Source organism: Pantherophis guttatus, chromosome 4 (genome assembly GCF_059756535.1).
Source record: "Pantherophis guttatus breed Tessera chromosome 4, ASM5975653v1, whole genome shotgun sequence".
Taxonomy (NCBI): Eukaryota; Metazoa; Chordata; class Lepidosauria; order Squamata; family Colubridae; genus Pantherophis; species Pantherophis guttatus.
Genome location: NC_142066.1, coordinates 113,178,234 through 113,194,369, shown reverse-complemented (window position 1 = coordinate 113,194,369; position 16,136 = coordinate 113,178,234). Strand labels below are relative to the sequence as shown.

At 40.6% G+C, this 16,136-nt stretch overlaps 1 protein-coding gene and 1 long non-coding RNA gene across 7 annotated transcripts in view; one reads left to right on the top strand and one right to left on the bottom strand.

Moving 5' to 3' along the window:
* SGO1 (shugoshin 1) overlaps positions 1 to 1,819 on the bottom strand; it is a 36,346-nt gene extending 34,527 nt beyond the window's left edge. For 2 of the 6 annotated variants that reach the window (XM_060685760.2, XM_087892579.1), the window contains exon 1: positions 1,482 to 1,755. The gene's annotated coding sequence lies outside the window, so the exon portion shown is untranslated. Of the gene's footprint in view, positions 1 to 1,481 lie in introns of all 6 variants that reach the window. The other 4 variants (XM_034402243.3, XM_034402241.3, XM_034402242.3 and 1 more) reach the window with 4 other exon arrangements.
* A 205-nt stretch (positions 1,820 to 2,024) lies between these two features.
* On the top strand, positions 2,025 to 4,778 carry LOC148114307 (uncharacterized). The gene is made up of 3 exons (XR_015733970.1): positions 2,025 to 2,298; positions 3,075 to 3,166; positions 3,317 to 4,778. It is a non-coding gene; the product is annotated as an uncharacterized LOC148114307 (long non-coding RNA).
* The last annotated feature ends 11,358 nt before the right edge of the window (positions 4,779 to 16,136 follow it).

Sequence of the window (16,136 nt, the reverse complement as noted above, 5' to 3'; positions counted from 1 at the left end):
AGGATATAAATTTCCTGTCAGTGGGAACAGTGACTGGCTTGCATCCAGAAATTATAGGTGCTCCATTACTAAAGGCTTTTAAGAAGAGATTGGATAGCCATTTGTCTGAAATGTCATAGGGTCTTCTGCTTGAGAAGAGGGTTGGATTGGAAGACCTCCAAGGTACCTTCCAGATCTGTGATTCTATTAAGTTCTTCATTCTAAGATCGATGACAGAAAGGTATTAGATGGATGGTCACAAAGACTCCACTTCTTCCAGCACACTTTATATAAATCAGCCCTTCTCTTACAATACAACTTACAACAGTTCATTTAGTGACAATTCAGTTACAACAACACTGAAAAAAGTGACTTATGACTGTTTTTCACACTTAATTCTGTTGCAGCATCTCCACATGATCAAAATTCAGATGCTTAGCAACTAACTCATATTTATGAAGTTAGTTTTTGTAACTTTCTGTAACCTTTTGTAACTTTCTGACAAACAAAATAAAAGGGAACACAAAATTCACATAACCATATTACTAACTTAACTATAGTGAATTGGGGCAAGAAAAATCATAAAATGGGGCAAGAAAAATCATAAAATGGGGAAAATTCACTTAACAACTATCTCACTTAGTAACATAAAATTTGGGCTCAATTGTGGTCGTAAGTCAAGGACTACCTGTATTAGTCCCATACCAGGGCCTCTAAATTTTCTGAAGATATATTTATTAAATGTGAAGCTATTCTAGGAATATATACCTTGTTTCACTTCCCTGGGTAAGCAACTTTCAAGGCCTATGAACAGTAAAAAGTAAGAAAGCTAACAGATCTTAAAGAAAGCAAAATGAAATATGGTTCTGAGCATTAATAAAAGTCCTCAAATAAATTATATTATAAAATAAAATACAAATATATTCTAACAGCCTCACTAGAACAGATGACTAATAGGTATGACATTGGAATATGTTATAACTATTTGTGAAGAAAAAACTAGTCACATGTGCACATGAATGAAAACAATCAAATCTCAGGTGTTTAGATTTCTTAAAGTACAGAAACTATCAAATGTAATGCCTTCTTGATACATTAAGACAGCTTGATTTTGTCAGGCAAAAAACTGAATAAAAATCTTCCTTGTTCTTAACTTCACTCAGAAGGCATTATTACTTTAATCAAATGACTTCTGTAATAATTTAGGTACGCAACAAAAAAAATCATAATGCAAATGCATAATGTGATCTGCATTTGTTGAAATAGTTGTACAAATACCAGAAAGCTGTAAAATATACGCATTTTACGGTGGAAACCCACCTCCCATTCAATTCAAAGGAACTTGAAGTGGTATACCTGGGATTGCACATGGGCATAGTTCCATTGAATTAAACAGTATTTACAAAGCAGTTTTAACTATCACTGAGCAAGGAGGCAATTCTAGAGGACAGCCCAGTTATTTTAAGACCTGCTCTTAATGGGACGGGATGTTTATCTATTACCTCCGTTCCCTTCCGACTGTGCCCTTCTCAACCTCTGCCCGCATGCCCGAGGGACCGCCCGCGACTTTAAGGAAATCGAACGCAACTCTGCATCCCTTTGGGCGCGCGGCTCCTGTCCTTTTTCTCAACAGCCTTTTTCTTCACTGCAGGGTTACAAGCACGCGACAACTCTCGGGGACTCTACGGCCGTTAACTCTTTACTACTGTTTTCAACTTCTCCCCTCCACAGCTTCGCTTCCCGCTTGTTCGAAAGTCTCCGCTGCTTGTCCTGATTGGCTGTCGCGGCGCAACTGGAGCGGGAGGGCGCATGCGCGACCTCTCGTTCTCTGTCTTTTGTTACCTAATCTATCGTATGCGCTACGGAGCATGTCTATAAATTCCTTTTTCTTTTGCTTTTGTTCGCCTAAGCTTTTGACCCTTCCAGCTCTCCGTCCTAGCATTCCTTCACGAGGCTTTGGGTTTGCTATGTAAATAAACAATTAGGTGGATATAGCTGAATGAAAATCGTTCGTGACTCTCCTCGGAGCTGCATCTCCCCCCCCGCCCCCCGCTGGCTTATTAAATGTGGTACTTCAGTAACGGTACACCTTCTGCAATAGATTCAGGGCAGATAATCTGAAAGAGATTTCACGTTATTTTTACGAAAAGAAAATGTTTTATAAACGATTCAATCGCTGCTCCACCCCCCTCCTTCTCAAAATTGGAATGGCTAGAAAAAATGTTTTCCCAGCTCCCTCCATAAACCGGCCTGCAGTAGTCTATTTCTAGTATTTGTTTCCGAGATACTGTTAAAGAGCACACTTGAAAATTAAGTGAGGTAGGCCATGATCTTTTTAAAGCAGGTGCTTTATCTTAAGTTCATTGTTAGTTATAGAACCAGAATAAAGGAATCCATAGTTTGAAATGCAATTCAACAGCAGGAAATCTCAGATGAAATACGTTCAGTGGAGTTAAAAATGGTGGTGTGTATTTTCACAAGGGATGCGGTGACTCAGTGGCTAAAACGCTGAGCTTGTCGATCTAAGGGTCGGCAGTTCAGGGGTTCGAATCTCTAGTGCCGCATAATAACTCCAGTTACTTGTCCAAACTTCTGCCAACCTAGCACTTCGAAAGCATGTAAAAATGCAAGTAGGAAAATAGGGACCACCTTTGGTGGGAAGGTAACACGCGTTCTGTGCGCGTGTTTAGTCATGCTGGCCACCTGAGCACGGAGACGTCTTCGGACAGCGCTGGCTCTTCGGGTTTGAAACCGAGATGAGCACCGCCCCCTAGAGTCTAGAACGACTATATCTGCAAGGGGAACCTGAACTTTTTATTTTCACCACTTGTTTCCTTCTCAGTGTGTCATGTGAATATGGTAATGTCTGATATCTTTCTGTGAAGTCATCCTTCAGATCACAGGAAAGGAGGAGAAAACAAATGTTTTTTAATTATTATTATTATTTTCACTAAGGCTTATTTTGAGTCTTAGATTCTAGATCTTCGAAACAATAAAGCTGTACTTTAACACAGTAAAATTATTTTGTTTTGCTTTAAAGTATTATTTGAGCCCTATTATGATTTACAGTACAAATAATTTGTCATGTTTTAAAGGCATAAATGTTAGAGCCAGGGCAAAGTACAGTTCCCGATTTCCCATGGTCAAAGGAGGCACACTTCCTGGAAAAGTTTCCTATGATTTTAAGGTGAGAAATACAAAAAAATATAGGATATAAAACAGGGAGGGATTTGCTGCTGTGCCATTGAGGTAAATTTGCATGTTTTGCAAATAAAGTGGCTCAAATTCATCACATCCTAATTCTTTCCTCACTACATGTCTCTCTTGTCCCCTTTAGATGGTCAGGAGAAGTCAGTAGCTGGATCTGAGAAGCTATCCATAACCTCCTTACAGCGGTGAAATCCCCTCAGTTCTATCCGGCTCGTCGAACCGGTAGCGCCGGTGTTGGGAGGCTCTACTTGCCGGGATGTCATTACGCCCTGTTTTTTACCATCTGCGCATGCGCAGAAGGCTCTGCACATGCGCAGAAGAGGTATGCGCATGCGCAGAAAGGTGTGTGCATGTATAGCAGGTGTGTGTTCCCGCGCACTCCCGTTCCCGAACCGGTAGCGAAGGTGAGTGGATTTCACCGCTGCCTCCTTAGCATGTTTGAAAGAGGTAGTGGTCCTGATGAAGGGAATCGCTAAACAATGTCCACTGCAAAACTCACTTCACTTGGGATAGAGATATATAACTGGGTATCATTTGTGTATTGGTGATATCTCATCCTATGGAGATGGATTATTTCACTCAATGGTTTCATGTAGATATTAAAAAGGAGCGGAGAGAGCCCTGACCCCGGTGACATGTCACAAAGGAGAATATTCTAATATAGTAGAATGCACTGAGCTCTTGAAGATAAAAGAATTTCAAAAGCAGTCAATTAAGACCCAGACCTTTTGATACTTGCCGCAACAGAAATTCAGGACTAATATATTTATTTTCCATTTGAATAATGACTTTCCTTCATTGATTGCCTTTGTCCACAGTTTATTATATCATTGGAATTACGCTACATGACTCAGCTTCAAAGATTAGTATATTTTCCCCCTTGAATTGATTATTTTTACATTTCAATTTGTACTGAATTAGATTTTGGAAATTTAAAAAAAAAAGACAAATTGTAGACAGCATTTTAGTTTCTGTACTGTTCTGTAGGATTAAATTGCAACAGACCATTTTGGCAAAAGAAATTGTTATATATTACTACTATTTATTTTGTTCATGCTCATGATGATGATGTTGCTATTTCAAAATGAATTGACAGTAAACAGATATTTGGCTTTGGTACCTTTTAATGTGAGTTTTACAAGATGAAATTATAATTTGAACGTAAGAGATTACAAGAAAAGAATGTGAATTGAACAAAAATATTTCCTGAAGCCTGGTTAATCAAGTCCTACTGCTCTTAGTGTCTCTCCCCATTTTTTGTTGCTTCAGAAGTTCCTGGTTATCATCACTAAGCCATAGGAGAGGATCTATGGGGCCAGCCTTGGTAGTACAGTGGTCTAAGGCACCCTGTTATTAAGCTGGTTATTAAAACCAGCTGCCTGCAATTACTGCAGGTTCGAATCTTGCCAAGGCTCAAGGTTGACTCAGCCTTCCATCCTTTCTAAGGTAGGTAAATTGAGAACCCAGTTGTGGGGGCAATAAGCTGACTTTGTATAAATATACAAAAGGATGAAGGCTATTGCTGAGCACATTGTAAGCCGCCCTGAGTCTCCGGAGAAGGGCGGCATATAAATCAAATTAAAAAAAAAAAAAAAGCCTGAAGAAAAGAAGGGGAGAGGAGAGAATCTATGGGGCCAGCCTGAGCGAGAGAAGGGGATATGAGAGGATCTATGGGGCAAGCCTGAAGGAGAGGTGAGGAGAGATCTATGGGGCCAGCCTCAGGGAGAGAAGGGGAGGAGAGAGAACTATGGGGCCAGCTTGAGGGAGAGAAGGGGAATGGAGAGGATCTAGGGCAGTGGTTCTCAACTTTCCTAATGTCGCGGCCCTTTAATACAGTTCCTCATGTTGTGGTGACCCCCAACATGGGTTCTAAATTTTTTTTAATACCGGTTCTGTGGGCGTGGCTTATTTTGTGGGCGTGGCTTGGAGGTCATGTGACTGGGTGGGCATGGCTAGCTGGTCATGTGACCAGGTGGCCATGGCTATGTGTATAGGGACTACTCAGAGGGCTGAAAAAAGTCATTTCTGACAGGTTCTCGCACTTTTGACTGGTCCTCACACTTATGACCATCCTCACATTTATGCCTGTGCAGCATTCTTAACAACCATGTCACTCTTTCACAACTGCTTCTCTTCAACATGGTATAAGATAGGGCAAAAAACGTAAAATGTGAGGACAGTCGTAAATTCGAGGACTGGTCAAAAGTGCGAGGACCAGTCAAAAATAACTTTTTCAGCCCTCTGAGTAGTCCATGTGCACAAAAGGACTACCCAGAGGGCTGAAAAAAGTGATTTCTGACAGGTCCTCGCACTTTTGACCGGTTTTCGCAGTTATGACTGGTCATCATTTATGCCCATTGTACCATTCTTAACAACCGTGTCACTCATTTCACAACAGCTTCTCTTCACCATGGTGACAAGATAGGGCAAAAACATAAATTGTGAGGACAGTCGTAAGTTCGAGGACTGGTCAAAAATGCGAGGACCAGTCAAAAATAACTTTTTCAGCCCTCTGAGTAGTCCATATGCATAAAAGGATACAGCAATAGAGAGGGATGAAGGAGGGGAAGGGAAATTAGAGTAGGAGTGAGGGTAAGAGAGGGAGGAAGAGAGGAGGGGAAGGAGAAAGGAAGAGGAAGTAGGGAGAAGAAGAAGGTGGGAAGAGAAAGTAAGAAGGAAAGAAAAGACAGAGGTGGTAGGTTTGAGGAGAAAGATTGCTGTACAATAAAAAAGATGAACGGGAAGAAAGCCAACCCCAAACAAATATAAAGATATTAAGATAAAGAATGAATTGTTAAACTTTAAAGAATAAAAGAGAACAAATAGCAATAAATAGCAATAATTAGAAACACACATACAAACATACAGCGTATTTTCTTTGAACAGAGTATTTGGCCGGTCCACAAATTTAAACAGTTGTAGGAGGTTAGCACCCACCCCTTTCCTAGAAGAATGAAATATTTTGGGAAATATTAAAAAGGCAGAATATTATATTTCCCTGGATGAGAAATGGAGAAGCATATTTTACAGACAAAGCAGCTCCCACCTTCCTGTCCCCCACCCTTTGTTAATGGGCCAGAGGCAGTAAGTCAATCCTTTGTCAAAGGACATTTGCAACACAATAGCAACAGAAACTAACACAATGGGCCCCATCAAGCCATGTGATCCTGTCCACCATTAAAACATCTTTCCAAACAGTCTCCATGTTTCCAGTGTCTTTTCCCCCATTTGGAGCAGAACCCAGAAGGATATTTCTTCCAACACAGTATTTAGTCATTTTAATTAAATTTACAATTTCTATATTTCCTTTTTACCATATTTATTCCTCATCTATTTTTTAAAAAAACCAATATTACCCTTCATCCTCATCTCTAATCTTAATCAAATTCAATTTTCCCCTTCTATTCTATATTATACCCCTTCACATTGTCATCTATTTTCATATCCATCCTCACATTGGTTAATTATGTAATACAGTTGTTTAATACAAATTCGGGGCTTCCGGTCTGGCTTCCATCGCCACCAGACGGTCCTCTGAGACTGCCAGCCCCGTTGCCTGTAAAGAGCCGCCTTTACATCTGAAAGGCGGCTCGAAAAACTCCATTTCCTGAAGGAAATGTGAGACAGAGCAGACGAGGGCAGGTAGAGCCCTCTGCGAAGTCCCCAGAGTTCTTTTTTTACTCTTGGGGACGAGCAGGTTGTGGCTCCCTATTTCCGCTCGCTGCTGCTCCGGGCTTCAGGAGAATTCTGCCTTTTTGCAGAGCTAGGCGCTGGAACCGGACCAATCAACGAAATTAACAGATGGACTAATTAAAAAGGACGAGATTTGGACTTGGGACCCTAAATCTCAAGTATTTTTAATGATTTTACAAGCGTTTTAGAGTGAAGGAAAAAAAAAGTTTAAAATGTTGACTGCTGAGGCTTGAGAAGAAGAAGAAAGCCGAAAGTGAAAGTCCTTCCGTAACAAGCTACAAAGTAGCGGAATAAACAGTGCTGGCTAGAATCTGGAAGAAAAATATATATTTTAAGTTTCTTTTTTCTTGGAGATTTGTACTTGATCTTGTTTGGGGAAAAGTTTTCTTTCTTTAAAAAGAGTTTGTGTGGCAGGATGGCGTTAAAACTAATAAAGCCTGACAAACAAGCAGTGGGGGGGGGTGTTCCCCCATTTACAATTATGTGAACAAGTTCTGAGCTTACAGACTCAGCAGAATGGCTTTAATTTAAAAGAATTTGTCCAGGAGGAAATGGCAAGATATCACGAGACTGTGAACCAGAAACTTGAAAAATTTAGGCAAGAAATTAAAGAAATGATACAACTAAAGTATGATCATTTGCAACGAAAGATTGTAACAGTGACTAATGCTTTTTCAGAAATTGTTATAAAGATGGATACAAATATCAAATTATTAGAATCTAAAATGGAGGAAGTTGATGATAAGATTAATAATTTGGACAATAAAATACAAATAATTGAAAATGATTTGACAAATATTCAAGACAATAGTTTAGAAGTAAAGTCTAAAAAGGAAGCTGCTCACGAGACTTACAATGCAGAAGATATAAAGCAAGGGATTGAAAAAGAAATTACAATGATGAAATACAGGCTCACGGAATTTGCGGTCAGAATGAGAGGGTTACAGGAAAATAATAGAGATGATTTAAGAAAAATATCTGCTCAAGTTCTGGCCGGGATTTTAAAGGTTCATCCTGAGGAGGTATCTTGTAAGATTGACAAGGCTTATAGAGTAAATTCTTGGATTGCAAAGCAAAGGCAATTGCCTAGAGATGTGGTGATTTACTTCACAGACAAAGAAATAAGAAATGATATTGTGCAAAAATCTTTTAATTCTACTCTACAATTGTATGGAAGAAAGATCTGGATATATAAAGAGTTGCCGCCTAAGATTCTAAAAGATAGAAAGAAATTTGGATTTTTGGTGACTGAGCTAAAGAAACAAAATATCCCATTCAGGTGGGACGTTCCAGTTGGTATAATATTGAGATATCAAGGAAAAAGATATCAGCTAAATACTGTTGAAAAAGCGGAAGAATTTTACTACAAGGTTCTCCAAAAGCAAAATCAACAAGAGATAGAAATTCAAGATAAGCAAAAGGAGGTGGAAGTAATGGAAAAACAACAAGTTACAGAGGTTTCTATAGGTGAGCCGCTTCTAGATTCTCCTTCAGAGGTCTCAGCTGGACTATTTATAAATACAAGAGAGGCGGCTCTGGATTCTAAAGTGATGACTTATCAAGTTACAGACCAGCATGGAAATCAATCAGTCAATATAAAACTCATAGAACCAGAATGGAGATTTAAGCCACAAAAGCAAAACCAATAAGATCAAGTTATAGATCAGCATGAAAACCAAACAGTTGATATACAATTTATAGAAAGGAAATCAGGATGGAGATCTAACCCACAAAAAGTCAAGAAAAGAAGAAGCAGGTCACACAAAAACAAATTTTTTTAAACCAAACAACAGTGTAATGCCAGTTATTTAAGAGATGATTGAATATACGAAAAGATAGTTGAGGCGAAGTATTGGTTTATATTATCCTGAGGAGAGTGACAGACTTCTGCAGTGCTGTACTTCTGGGATGTGAAAAGGGCCTTAAACTGAAATGATTGGAACTATCTTTTTTTTTTTTTTTTTGGACTCTGATAAATATACTACGTTTATGCTGAGCTACAAGGCGAGAGAGTTATGGAATTGGGGCACGCAGATGAGCTGGCTGTTACCCTATTACGGTGGTTGGAATTAATAATTTGGATAAAAGACACCTCTATAGACACTATATGGAATACAAATATAAAGTCACTCGGGTGGTTGTTGTTTTTTTGTTTGTTTTTTTATGAAGATATTTGCTACTGATGGGGGCAGATGGTAATTGAAGATACCGAACATACTGTTGGAATTAGGATGTGATGTTACCCTAACATGGGTGATGGAGTTTACAATCCAGCTGAAAGACATTACAGAAGATATCATATGGACTACAAGCTTAAAGTCTTTTTTAAGAGGATTTTATTTACATAAGGGAATATTTTTTAGTGGTGTGGGCAGAAGAATAAAGATACTATGAATTATTAAGTATGGTAGTCTTGTAGGAAAGTGGGTGGAGACAGGTTAGTTTATTGATTGTTTAGTTTAAGAAAAGGGATATTATGTTTAGATATGAATATATGTAAAAGATTTGAGTTAAGAGATATAACGATGGGGGTGAAGGAAATGGGTAGACTATGAATTGAATAAATGTTAAATTAGGATTTATTATATAGTTTTATAGTGGAAGGTTGCTTTGAAATGTTATATTAATATACATAAAAGATTTGATTTAAGAGATATGTATGGGGGGGTAGAAAAGGGTAGATTATGAGCAGAAATCGCTAAACTGGGAGATATAATAATATTATTATGCTAAATTAGGAGTTATTATATAATGTTATAGTAGAATGTCATTTCTAAATGTATAGTATAAGAGGGATATGATAATATTATTAGAAAGAAAGGGTCAGCATATGGGGATGGAGTAAGGGGATGGTAAAGTATTATATAACCTGTTATGAATTTGGGTTTTATTATGAAGAAGCCACAGGGGGAGGGGAGGGGGAGGGGAGGTTAGGGAGGAGGAGGGGAAAGGGGGGGGATTTGTATTTGAAAAACTTTTTCAATAAAAAAAAATACAAATTCAACATTTTAATATAAATCAATTAGTTATATAACTATCTTTTTTTGTATATTAATCAATATGAACATGAATATTCCAATTATTTCCATGCAATCCAATTTCTTACAAATCAATTAATTATATTTACCAATAATAATAAACCAAATAATTTCCCCCATATATTCCTCCAAACCACAACTTAACCGTTTCTGCTTTCAACACAATATACAATTAATAGTATCTCAATTATTATAATTCCCTAGTTAAATAGAGCTTTTTTTCTTTTGTGTTTTAAAATCTTGAACCTCCTCTTGCACTAAATTTCCCATTGTTTGCAGTTTTGTACCTACCTTTTTTGGTGAGGAAAAAGAAAAAGAAATCTCTCTGCCTCATTTTGTCACGTTGCAGCTAAGACCCTGCTTTCGCTTTCTCTTTTCAGCATAGCTAGGGGGGAAAAAACTTGTTCCAGGAATTTACCTCTTTGCAGCTAGCTCTTTGAAGCCCCGCGGCAAGAATTTAAAGTTTTTTTTCCTTCTAGCCATCAGCTGGGACTCCGGAGGCAGCAATAGATTGGGAGTGGGCGGGGTAAGCGAACGGCGACCGGGCAATCCAACAGAGGCAGAGGGTGAGTGAAGGCGTGGGGGGCGAGAGAGGGCTTTGGCGACTCCTGTGAAATGGCCGTTCGACCCCCAAAGGGGTCGCGACCCCCAGGTTGAGAACCGCTGATCTAGTGGGCCAGTGAGAGGGAGAGAGGAGAGGATCTATGGGGCCAGCCTGAGGGAGAGAAGGGTAGAGGAGAAGATCTATGGGGCCAGCCTAAGGGAGAGGAGAGGAGAGATCTGTGGGGCCAGCCTGAGGGAGAGAAGTGGATAGAAGAGGATCTATGGGGCTAGTCTGAGGGAGAGAAGGGGGAGAGGAGAGGCTCTAACGGGCCAGCCTGAGGGAGAAAAGGGGGATAGGAGAGGGTTTATGGGGCCAGCCTGAGGGAGAGAAGGGGATAGGATAAGAGAGGCTTCTGTGGAGCTAGCCCGAGGGAGAGGAGAGGACAGTGGGGCCAGCCTGAGGGACAGGAGGGGAGAGGAGAGATCTATGGGGCCAACCTGACGGAGAGAAGGGTAGAGGAGAGGATCTATGGGGCCAGCCTGAGGGAGAGAAGGATAGAGGAGAGGATCAATGGGGCAAGCCTGAGGGAGAAAAGGGGAGTGGAGAGGATCTATGGGGCCAGCCTGAGGGAGAGAAGGGGAATGATTTATGGGACCAGCCTGAGGGAGGGAAGGGGAGAGGAGAGGATCTAAGGGGCCAGCTTGAGGGAGGGAAGGGGATAGGAGAGGATCTATGGGGCCAGCCTGAGGGAGAGAAGGAGAGGAGAGGAAAGGATCTATGGGGCCAGCCTGAAGGAGAGAGGAGACGATCCATTGGGCCAGCCTGAGGGAGAGAAGAGGAGAGGAGAGGATCTATGGGGCCAGCCTGAGGGAGAGAAGGGTAGAGGAGAGGATCTATGGGGCCAGCCTGAGGGAGAGAAGGGGAGTGGAGAGGATCTATGGGGCCAGCCTGAGGGAGAGAAGGGGATAGGAGAGGATCTCTGGGGCCAGTGTGAGGGAGAGAAGGGGAATGGAGAGGATCTATGGGGCTAGCCTGAGGGAGAGAAGGGGAGCGGAGAGGACCTATGGGGCCAGCCTGAGGAAGAGAAGGGGATAGGAGAGGATCTACGGGGCCAGTGTGAGGGAGAGAAGGGGGAGGAGAGGATCAATGGGGCCGATTGTAACTACTCATTCATTTTCAAACTCTTAAGTGTCGATTTATCAAGCCTGATCAAATAGTTTTGTAGCGGAGTACGAATATTCAGCTTGTAAATAAATATACAAGTATATTCAGAAGTTCCTGGTTATTATCACCAAGCCATAGGAGAGGATCTATGGGGCCAAGCCTGAAGGAAAGAAGGGGAGAGGAGAGAATCTATGGGGCCAGCCTGAGGGAGAGAAGGGGATATGAGAGGATCTATGGGGCAAGCCTGAGGGAGAGGTGAGGAGAGATCTATGGGGCCAGCCTGAGGGAGAGAAGGGGAGAGGAGAGAACTATGGGACCAGCTTGAGGGAGAGAAGGGGAATGGAGAGGATCTAGGGGGCCAGTGAGAGGGAGGGAGGAGAGGATCCATTGGGCCAGCCTGAGGGAGAGAAGAGGAGAGGAGAGGATCTATGGGGCCAGCCTGAGGGAGAGAAGGGGAGTGGAGAGGATCTATGGGGCTAGCCTGAGGGAGAGAAGGGGAGTGGAGAGGATCTATGGGGCTAGCCTGAGGGAGAGAAGGGGAGTGGAGAGGATCTATGGGGCCAGCCTGAGGAAGAGAAGGGGATAGGAGAGGATCTATGGGGCCAGTGTGAGGGAGAGAAGGGGGGATGAGAGGATCAATGGGGCCGATTGTAACTACTCATTCATTTTCAAACTCTTAAGTGTCAATTTATCAAGCCTGATCAAATAGTTTTGTAGCGGAGTACGAATATTCAGCTAGTAAATAAATATACAAGTATATTCAGATGACAAGTATAGCTTTACTATGGAATTCCATGTTATATTGAAAAAACTGGGAAAGGGAATGAAGTCAAAGTTTATGTATAGTATTTTATAGACATGTTGGCCATGAGGTCTCTGAATATTTTTGCAGAAACCTGAAGGTAGCCCTCTACTTACAACCACTTGTTCAGCGGCTATTCAAAGTTACAGCCACACTGAAAAAAGTTACTTACAATTGGTACTCACACTTAAAACTGTCATGGCAGCTCTATGGCCATATGATCAGAATTCAGTTGCTTGGCAATTGGCATGTATTTTCAACTATTATAGCAACTCAGTCATATGATCACTATCCATGACCTTCCCAGCCAGCTTCAAACAATCTAAGTCAGTGGAGGAAGTTAGATTTCCCATGTGATTCACTTAACTGAATGATTTGCTTCACAATCATGGCAAAAAAGATTGTAAAATTGGGCACATCTCACTTAACAACTGCTTTGCCTAACCATGGAAATTGTCCCAATTATGGTCATAAATTCAGGGCTACCTATAACAGATTTTCACCCTATTGATTCATTTATATTAATTTATCAAATTCAAAGGGGGTTATTTGCTTAAACATTTCATTTACTGTTGATTATTTGCTCAAAACAACTTTTCAAAAAGTAATTAAAAATGATAAACTCTTCAACTTGAAATCCCATATGTTTCTCCTAGGTTTAGTGAGGAAAAGATATTTATTTTAACTGAAATGGGCAAATTCAAACATGCTTGTTTGCTCTCATTTTACAGAACAGCAGTTTTTAAAAATATCACTTGGTGGAGCTAGATTATTTTCTAAGTGAATGGTCTGAGTGTAAAGCAGCTGATAGACTTGTGAGAAGGATTTTATGAAAATTACAGATACAATATTCAGAAACAATTTAGTGACAATTACTTTTCCTTGGAGTGGTTCAGTGCTGCATCCTGCCATTAGCCATTGTTCTGGTTCTTCAGAATTGAAAGAAGCCAAATCTAGCTCCGTTCACCGGCCAAGTATCAAAGGGACTTCCAATTCTAAACTTTATGTGAGGTATTTTGTTTTATTGCAGTTGCATAATGTTAAAATACATGATGAAAGTCTTTCAGTTAAAAGACAAGGGTATGCATATTAAAAAAAAAAGAATGTGAAAAATACAGAATTTTTCGAAGTATAAAAAAGATACTTTTTTCCCTCCTAAAAGAGGGTGGAAATGTTGGTGCATCTTATACATGGAATACAGCCATTTTTGGCCTCCCGAAGCCCCGTGTCACTTGTCCCATTTTTGCGAAAAACGGGGCGCACAGAGGGTTTGAGAGGCCTGCAGACTACTTCTGGGGAAAGGGGGGCAAAAACCTTTTTTTTCTTCGAAATCTTGGTGCGTCTTACACACCAATGCGTCTTATAGTCCAAAAAATACGGTACTTAAAATGGAAAATATACTTGTTATTAGTCATTTTTTCTTACTCACAGACATACTAGTAAGGTGAAACTTCCATTTCTACTCCTAAAAAAGATATAGAATCTGTCAATATATTCATTATTGTGAACTTCCAGATAGCCAAGAACAGCAGTTTTTAACTGTCTAGCAATTCATTATACTAGTATACCCTACTTTCTAAGTGCTTTATGCTAGAAATTGGGACCAGGGTATCTCAACCAACCAGATGACTTACCAGATCTACTCTTGCAGCAATGGGTGTAGCATAAGGTCATGCCATTTTCCATTGAGCTATACCAGTTTTCATGTCAGGAGTTATTCCCATGTGGTTCATGGGAGGATGATGGGTGTGTGTGAACAAATGGCAATGACTCTTGCCCAAAAGTCGTGGACTTTTAGATATATGGATGCAAATACCTGGGTTATCATTTTGGCATCATTGGAGTTTATGCTAATGCTACTGATTACCCTGTTAACTTTAATAGGAAGTGAATTAACATTGGTAAATATTATCGCAATCCTATATTATCTTTCAGTAATATATATTATCAGGTGTCTGTCAAGTAAGATGGAATACATTTGGGAAACATAAATATATTATATTGTAATAAATGAAAAGTGGGATATAAAATTAATAGTTAATTTTAAAATACATATTTTTGCTGTAATTTTATTTAATTCTTTCATAGCTAGAATTAAGCAATCCCACTTCCTAGATAATGGATCAGGCATTGGCATAGAGGAGTTCCAGTGTCATATTGATCATATGTTTTGGAGTGACCCAAATTCTATTTTAGTATTTTGTTTATGATTACTTAGGGAAATGTGCTTGTCAAATCAGTGTGCGGTAGGCAGTTTCTACTGGTCTTAAATATGAATTAGGATGGCCTCTAAACTTGTTTACTGAAGATAAACAGCCACTGACAGAGTGAGACACTTGCTTGAATAACAGACTCTTTGGTTCAGGCATCGTCCACAAGAACGATTCCTTTATTCCCCATTCCATTTTCATAATAAGAGTTTTTCTACCAATTTGTCTTTTATTTAAATACCAAATCACCATTTAAACTGGACCTCTAATGTTGAATCAAATAGAAAATTAGAAACTGGAAGGTAATATAACTCACGTCAATTTTGGAGTATACAACCGAGAAAGGAAGAATTTCAGTTAACTTGAAAATTAGCATTACACAACTGTGTTTTATTTTAATCATTGTATTTAGAATGTTTGTCTAAACACTCAAGCTCAACCCTTCCAAGACTGAGTGGCTGTGGCTCCCGGCATCCCGATATAGTCAGTTGACTCCATCACTGACTATTGGGGGCGAGTCTTTGGCCCCCATAGAAAGGGCTCGCAATCTGGGAGTCCTCCTGGATATGCAGCTGTCCTTGGAGGAACATCTGACAGCTGTAACCAGGGGGACCTTTTGTCAGGTTCGCCTGATTCGCCAGTTGCGGCCCTTTCTTGATCGGGATTCCCTGTGCACAGTCACTCATGCCCTTGTCACCTCTCGCCTTGACTACTGCAACGCTCTCTACATGGGGCTCCCCTTGAAGAGCACCCGGAGGCTCCAACTGGTCCAGAATGCAGCTGCGTGGGTAGTGATGGGAGCAGCATGGCGCTCCCATGTAACACCGCTCCTGCGCGAGCTGCACTGGCTCCCAGTGGTCTTCCGGGTGCGCTTCAAGGTGCTGGTTATCATCTTTAAAGCGCTCCATGGCATCAGGCCTAGCTATCTTCGAGACTGCCTGCTGCTACCGATGATCTCCCATCGTCCCGTGCGCTCCCACAGAGAGGGCCTCCTCAGGGTGCCATCAGCCAATCAATGTAGGCTGTGACCCCCAGGGGGAGGGCCTTCTCTGTGGGGGCACCTACCCTCTGGAATCAGTTGCCCCCAGAGATAAGGAGAATCCAAGACCTTAGTGCCTTCCGCCGTGCCCTTAAAACCCACTTTTTCCAGCAAGCCGGGCTGGCTTAAGAAGAAATTTTAAATGTTTTAATTGGTTTGTATTTTAATTTTGGGCCAAATTTATATATATTTTAATTGTTTTTTAATATTTGTATTTTATGTTTTTTAATTCTGGCTGTACACCGCGGTGTACAGAAGGGCAGAGAAGGGCGGTGTATAAATTTAAAATAAATAAATAAATAAATTTGCATTTCTGTGTGTGAAGTTGATTGTTACATGGGAAGGAAAAAGACAATTTCATAGCTTGAATCCACTTTGGGTAATGACTGATTAGTTTAATAGATGGCTAGAATTTAAGGGGCTATTGTGAAACACTTTCTTCCTGATTTTTTCTACC